Below are 7834 nucleotides of genomic sequence, written 5' to 3'. Positions count from 1 at the left end.
ATAAATATGCAAATTTATTGTAGTACATTATAAGAAGTAAAAAAAAAAATAGATAGGGGGGTACAATGGTAATACAAAGAGCAATAAATGTCACCTAATATGTGGGTTGATGACAGTGCCTTAAATAATATAAAGTGCCTTAAAATGTATTCATACTGCGTGAATTTTTCCACGTTATTTCTCGTTACATCCACAAACTTTAAATGTTTTTTTGGGGAATTTTCTGTGATATGCGAACACAAAATAGCAAATATTTGTGAAGTGTAAAGGAAATGATAAATGGTTTTCTAAATATAAAAATATAAATTAAAAAATTGTGATGAGTATTTGTATTAAGCCTGAGTCAATACTTCGAAGGATTACCTTTTGCTGAAATTACGGCTTCCCGTCTTTTGGGATCTTTTTCTACACATGTCTTTACTCATCTAGAAGTGACAGATTTGCCCTTTGTACCTTGTACTCGCTGTCGCTCAGTGAGATTGGATGGAGATGTGACGTTCACTCGCTCGCTAGCCCTCCCCTGAGAGATGGGGGTACTCGGAGCCGGGTCAGATGTTGGGGGTTTGCAGTCGTGGCCTGGACCCGTTCCGTGGCCAGGGTCGTCACATCAAAATAAGGGGCTAGGAGGGATGGTGGTAATCGAGTGGATTAAATGACTACGCCACCTGTGGTTTCTGGTGATCTTCCACCAGCGCTGCGTTCAGTCCTCTGAGGCGGGATGTCGTGGCACAGCAGATGGTACTACTCCCCACAAGCGGAGCAGGGCCTCAGGGCAGAGAAGGACGGATGAGGGGAGTCTTAGTGGGTGGTGTGGTGCGGTGCCATGCTGAAATAAGGGACCGGAGGCACGGATGAAGTCTTCCAAGCTTTACTCACGTTGTTAGGCGTCAGCTGCAAGGCTTCTCTTCGCTCCTCACGGCACGCTGTGGCCACCAGGGAGGGGGGTTCGACACACTCCGGGTAGTTCGGGTGCAAGAATCAGGACCCCTGCACCAGAGTGTTCCTAGACTTTCCCACTACGTCCTCTCCTGTCCGTATGTGGTGCGTGTTACAAGGCCGGGTCTCACTCTGGACTATGCACAGAACAAGGGTACCTGTGGCGACTCCGCTCCGTCCGTTACCCGGTGGGATCCACTAGTCAGACTTGAAGTGACAGAGTCAGATATCGGGGGCCGGTCCCCTCTTGCAGCAGGAGTCCCTCTGGCTTGGCCAGAATAAAGAGTACAGGTGGCGTATGCCGCTCCGTCGGTATCTCCCTGGGATCCTTTTGCCTGTGGAGCTTGTCTCCTCTGCTCCCCTGCTCCCCTCCAGGCCTTCTTAGGTAGGGACCTTGACCTGGTAGAGACAGCCGTTAACTCTAGCCCGCTCCTCGCCTCAAGGCCAGAGCGCGAGGACCGTGTATCTTCAGCCAGCTACAGCCTCTTGCTGGACCCCGACAGAAGACCACAATCAAAGACCTTGAACCTAAGATGGCCGTTTATTAAATATGAATTTTGTGGTGTCACCTCTAAGTGTGTCCTCCACCCTCACCCACTACTACAGGGGTGGGCAATTAATTTTGCCAGGGGGCCGCATGAGAAATTGGGATGGTTTTAGAGGGCCGGACTAATATAATTAACTCCGTTCTACCCAATACTGTATATATACATATGCTATCTTTTCATAAACAAACAGTATGTTAAACAATGCAAAGATTTAAAATACAATGAAAATACGGAGGACCTAATTACATCATTATTTAATGATAAGATGTTGAACTGCAACCAGCTTGTGATTGTTCACTTTAGAAAATTGTTAACTTTAACAGTGTTTGGAAAAAACTTGCTATTTTAGGTCAAGATATCATGTTAGTTTTTTAACGAACGGCATCCCTTTAACTTCGTAAAGAACAGAAAATTAAACATTTCAATAACATGAAAATGTTCAATGAGAGTAATCTAGCCTGTTTTGGGCCTGAACAAGTTCATTGAAGTTAGGTTCAATATCTGAGGTGGATATGCGAAGAACAGCACACAAGTGATCATCACTGAGAGAGGATCTGTATCTGGATTTGTTGAACTTCATCAGTGAGAATGTTTGTTCACATACGTAGGTAGATCCAAAGAGAACCAACATCCTCTGAGCATGCCTCCTTATGTTTGGAAAGTTTTCCTCTTTGAGAGAAGAATAAAACTCCAGCAGTGATACTGATTTAAAAAGCTCTGCCAGTAGATTGTCAGACTGCAGATCAATGAGTTCTAAGTGGACATCACTGGGTGCATTATCCACACAGCATGCAAAGGGAGAGGAAATCGTGTGCATTTCACTCTCAACTCCTTTGAAGTCTTCAAATCTTCTGGAAAATTCATCATATAAAGCCGCTAACATGGATGAATACTTGTCGAGGTGATCAGCTGATGGTGTGACTTCTTTCAGTGTTGGCACGTGAGTGAGAATTTTGTCCTTCAATTGGCTAGAAAGAAACTTCAACTTTCTCATGAAAGCTGTCACCAAGCTGAACATTTCATGTGCAAAGAGGCCTTTGCCTTGGAGCTTGCTATTTAGCTCATTCATTAGTGTAGTCACATCAATGGCAAAGGCCAGATCTGCCATCCAGTGCTTATCTGAGAACTCTGGGATGTCTTTGCCTTTCATCTTACAAAAATCCTGAATCTCAGCTCTCAGGTCCCATACTCTTTTAAGCACCTTTCCATCTCACAGCGGTGTGGTAGCCTATGTCACTATGTTCACTTTCTTGCTCCTCCAACAGTGCAACAAACTGTCTGTGATTCAGCCCTCTTGCCCTGATAAAATTAACTGTCTTAGTTACAACATCAACAACATGGCTGATTTTTAGCACCGACTTGCACAGCACTTCTTGATGAATAATGCAATGCAAAAATATCAATTTCTGTTCTGGGTTTATTTCATTCACTTTATCTTGCATCCGCTTCAAAAGTCCAACGTTTTTCCCTGTCATATTTGGACAGCCATCGGTTATAACACTTACTAATTTGTTCCATTTTAGGCCCAGTTTGTCCATGGATGCATTTACTTCGGTGAACAAATCACTCCCTGTTGTGGTACCTTTCATTGATCGCAAAGCTAACAGCTCTTCGGTCATCTCAAATTTTTTTGTTATTCCGCGTATAAAGATAAGTAACTGGGCGGTATCACGGATATCACAGCTCTCGTCCAGAGCCATGCAAAAAAAAATAAAATCATCAACTTTGTTTTTCAGCTGAAACTCCAAATTCCCCGCAATGTCTTCTACCCGTCTTGTTACGGTTCGTCTGGAGAGGGGCACATTTGAAAATGCTTCTTTTTTCTCAGGACAAATTATCGCTGCAGAGTCCACCAAACATTCTTTGACGAACTCCCCTTCACAGAATGGCTTACTGTTTCTTGCAATTTTGTGGGATATTACAAAGCTTGTTCTGACGGCTGCATCCCTGGATGTGTGGAGCTTTGTAAAAAATCCTTGCTGCCTTTGCAGTTTTGATAGCAAATCTTCAGATGCCCGTGCCTGCTCTGCCTCTGTCAAGTTCTTGTATTTCTCTGCATGTTTAGTCTCATAATGGCGACTTAAATTGTAATCCTTAAACACAGCTATCTGCTCTCCACAAACTAAGCATACAGCTTTACCTTTGGCTTCAGTAAATAAATATTTAGAAGTCCATTCCTTTTTAAAAACTCTGCATTCTGCATCAATCTTCCTTTTTTTAATGTTAGCTGACATATTTAAGGGCTAACTGTGACCCGCAGATGTCAGGGTCTACTCTGGTGCAAGGATGATAAAGCTCACTGCGTCTGCTGGGACTCCTGTGGTTCCTGATGTATCATGAGAACAGGAGTGGTACACACATACCACGTGCTTCCTCCCCTGTCCCCTGCAGCAGCCACTCTGTTCTTCTGACACTTGGGCAGAGAATCGGGACTCCCATTGGAAGAATTGTCTGCCCGAGTGTCAGAAGAACAGAGTGGCTGCTGCAGGGGACAGGGGAGGAAGCACGTGTACTCATCATTCCTCAGGAACCGGAGGAGTCCCGGCAGACGCGGTGAGCTGTGTCCCGCGGCCGGTCACATACAGAAACATTCCCCCCTTCCTTTTCATAACCAGTGTAACACAGCCCAACTCACATGCTCCAGAGACCATACAGTACGCCTGCCCTGCAGGCTCTGGAGCAGCACCAAGGCCCCCACCACAGCCCCCCTATCCCCGCACTGACTTACATAGCCGCTGCTCTGTCAGCGGTGCGCGGGATGAGTCACCGCCTCAGTCCATCCAGGGATCCCAGCTTCAGAGGTTGCGAGCTGCCCCCGCCCCCAAACCCGCCCCCTAGCGTCAGAGAGGATGCGCCCGGCGTGTCTATCAAGCGCCCGGCGTGTCTATCAAGCGCCCGGCGTGTCCCTAAGTCACGGCAGAAGGAAGGAACCGGAGGAGTCCCGGCAGACAAGGTGAGATCATGCATCCTTGCTGATCTGCCGGCGCGCCTCCGCGGGCCGGTCACTGACAGCCGGCGGGCCGGATGCGGCCCGCGGGCCGCCCCTTGCCCGCGGGCCGCCCCTTGCCCGCGGGCCGCCCCTTGCCCGCGGGCCGCCCCTTGCCCGCGGGCCGCCCCTTGCCCGCGGGCCGCCCCTTGCCCGCGGGCCGCCCCTTGCCCGCGGGCCGCCCCTTGCCCGCGGGCCGCCCCTTGCCCGCGGGCCGCCCCTTGCCCGCGGGCCGCCCCTTGCCCGCGGGCCGCCCCTTGCCCGCGGGCCGCCCCTTGCCCGCGGGCCGCCCCTTGCCCGCGGGCCGCCCCTTGCCCGCGGGCCGCCCCTTGCCCGCGGGCCGCCCCTTGCCCGCGGGCCGCCCCTTGCCCGCGGGCCGCCCCTTGCCCGCGGGCCGCCCCTTGCCCGGGTCTGCACTACTAGGTTCCCCCTATCTTTGGTTCCCCCCCATCTCCTCTTATCCCGGCTGGGGCAGCACCCTGGTGCATGTAAGCCCCCCTCAGGTGGTAGAGGTGTAGTGTTGGATGCAGAGGTTGGGTCCTGAAAGGTGCTCCTTCCTTACCTCGGAGAGGAGATACCACACCTCGTTCTGATGTGTAGTACCCCTGTGGTGATGTTTAGGGTCTTTGTCCTGCTGGAAGGTGAATCTATGCCCCAGTCTCAAGTTTTCTGAAACCTTGTAACAGGTTTTCCTCCAGGATTGCCCTGTATTTAGCTCCATCCATCTTCCCATCAACTCTGACCAGCATTCCTACCCCGCTAAAATAAATACTAGATAGCATTAAAGTGAGAATCTAAAATGTAACTTTTAATATTTAAATTTAAGAACAAGTATACCACCCGTAAAAAGAGGTCTCATAGCTGAAATGATAATTTCCATAAACACAGTTAAGGGTCCGTCTTTCTTGTCAAATAAGTGTAAAATACACAAGGGAGCTTATATTCTGTCTTCAAATGTGAAGATCAAGCTTTTGGATAGGGTCTGCAAAGAAAAGCGGGTGTGCGAGGGGGGGGGCGTCAATCGCTCTCCCCTAGGACACTGACCCTCCTCACAGATCCAGATATGCATCAATTAATAATTGGGGGGAAGAAAGAAATCTGTGTTCTTCCCCTCAAATGATTGGTCAGCCACTTGTCTCCATCTCCTGGAGTCCAAATAGTTGAAAGAAGGGACAGATTTTTCCAAGAAAAAACACAAATAACACAAAGGGTCTGAGTGCAGATCCTATATATTCAGAACATAATTGTGTCAACAAAATGGAATTCTCTCACCCATTCTTTGTTTATCAGGGACTGGAGTAGTCATCCGGGGAGTTCCTTCTGGGTTGAGTGGTTAATACAAGCTGGCCCTAATAGTCCCTTAAGGCTCAAACTTACAACTATCCCCACAGAACTCCCGCCCTGACAAGGGCAGTCCACAGCTAGCCCTGTTAAGGAGGCCCTGCACTTCCCTTATGGCGTCCCTAAGCGTTTCATCCAAGCGAAATCCTCAGGGACTATCTTGTTGCAACAAAAATAGATACCAAAGTGCTGGGTGCATAATGGGTGAAGGTCCCTCAACTCCCTGTCCTGATCTGCAGAGAGTGTAGAGTTTGAATAGGGCCCGTATATATACCCTGAAAATTGCGGCTGTGATTGAAAAAATGTGACCTCACCTGGGGTGATGACGCCTCTTCATGAACGCCCACACCATATGCCACCTTTTGTCTCCTCCATTGTGTGACCTACATGCACGCTCACCTTCTTGGTTACCTGGAATGCGCTCTATAATGCTATGTCCGGTATCGTGATCTATGACCCGCGTAATTTCCGGTTTGTGGAACGCATATTCTGCCAGCCACCGCCGGATTTGTTGATAAGTGCCTCGCGTCATGTCCGGTTTCAGTCTGTTACCCGCGTCATTTCCGGCCTTTGGAATGCACATTCTGCGCTCCACCGCCGAGTCACGTGATCGGAGCGTCACCTCACCTCCCCTCCGGTTTCGGGGTCGCGTCATTTCCGGCCTGTGGAACGCATGTTTCGCATTCCACCTCCGTGTCAAGTGCTACATATGCTATGTCAAATCTGGTGCCTGGCAATCTCAAAGCGCCGCATCAAGGCCCCGGACCTGCACACATGCATCACACCACAACCAGTATTTGGCCACAACATTGCATACCCTGCAGAGCGGTCGTCGTGTCCTGCCTGGCAAACCTCAAATTAAATCACATTTCCCATCCGCCAGTCCATGATCATTCTCATTGAACCAAAAAAAAAGGAAATGTTCCTCTTCGATCTGGCTCCAAGGGTTATTGATACATATATGTGGGGGATATTAAAGGTTTCAGCCCATTATAATGGCCCCACAATTTATATAAATCTTAATCCTAGCGGCAGTGGGACGCAAAATACAACGCAAATGTGAGGGAAAAGGAGCTTTAAAAACGAGGGGGCTGTGAAGAGGAGGGGGGATGGAGGTGGGGACGAAAAGGGGCTTCTAGTGAGGTACCCCATTCACGACCATATCTATCATGTTATCCATAATGTGGGTGGCGATAGGGAGAAAGTATATTTAGGGTTATGAGCGGAATCTTTTTAGATAATAATGTTAAATGTTGAATAAGCGACTTCCCTTTCAAATAAAACACCCATAATTGATTTGCTCGTTCAGGCCTTTTGGTGATATTGTTCTCATGTGGAAAATCCACTTGGCTTCTTTCTGTAGTATGGCACTATCCCAATCTCCTCTAATAGGACTAGGCACTTTTTCAATTCCCATAAACTTTAGAACGCCCAAATTTCCCCCGTGTTGGTTATCGACATGTCTGGCTAGGGGCGTATCTCTTTTATGGTTAATGTCTCCTACGTGATCACCTATTCGTCTTTTGAATTCTCTGATGGTTTTTCCAATGTATTGTAACCCGCATTCACAGGAGGCTCTGTAAACTACTCCCTTTGTACTACAATTGATGAATCCTTTTATTGTGTAGTTTTTCCCAGTTACGTTGCTGCTGAATTCTTTGCCTGTCAAAATGTAAGGGCAGGCCACACAATGACCACATCTGTAACATCCCTTGCTATCATTTACTAGCCATGTATTATTGATTTCCTTTTTAAAATGGCTATGTACCAATCTGTCATTTAATGACCTGCCGTTTTTGTAGGTTATTTGAGGACTACTGGTGAGTTGAGGACCAATATCTTGGTCCATTAGGAGGATCGACCAGTGTTGGTTCAGGATTTCTCGTACTTTAGCGGCACCAGTGTCATATGTTGTGATAAATCTGCTGACTGCTGGTTCTGTCATTTTCTCTCTACGGTTGAGTAGCTCTGATCTTTGCTTCCCCTTGGCTTCTTTGTATGCCTTTTTTAGTACTTTCTGTGG

General features: G+C 48.0%; 1 pseudogene; it reads right to left on the bottom strand.

Moving 5' to 3' along the window:
• Positions 1-1923: 1923 nt before the first annotated feature.
• Positions 1924-3718, bottom strand: LOC141220977 (general transcription factor II-I repeat domain-containing protein 2B pseudogene; annotated as a pseudogene).
• Between the last annotated feature and the right edge of the window lie 4116 nt (positions 3719-7834).

Source organism: Phyllobates terribilis, unplaced genomic scaffold, assembly GCF_046119375.1.
Source record: "Phyllobates terribilis strain yellow unplaced genomic scaffold, ASM4611937v1 Scaffold_305__1_contigs__length_2280687, whole genome shotgun sequence".
In the NCBI taxonomy this organism is placed as follows: Eukaryota; Metazoa; Chordata; class Amphibia; order Anura; family Dendrobatidae; genus Phyllobates; species Phyllobates terribilis.
This window is presented reverse-complemented; position numbering and strand designations above follow the sequence as displayed.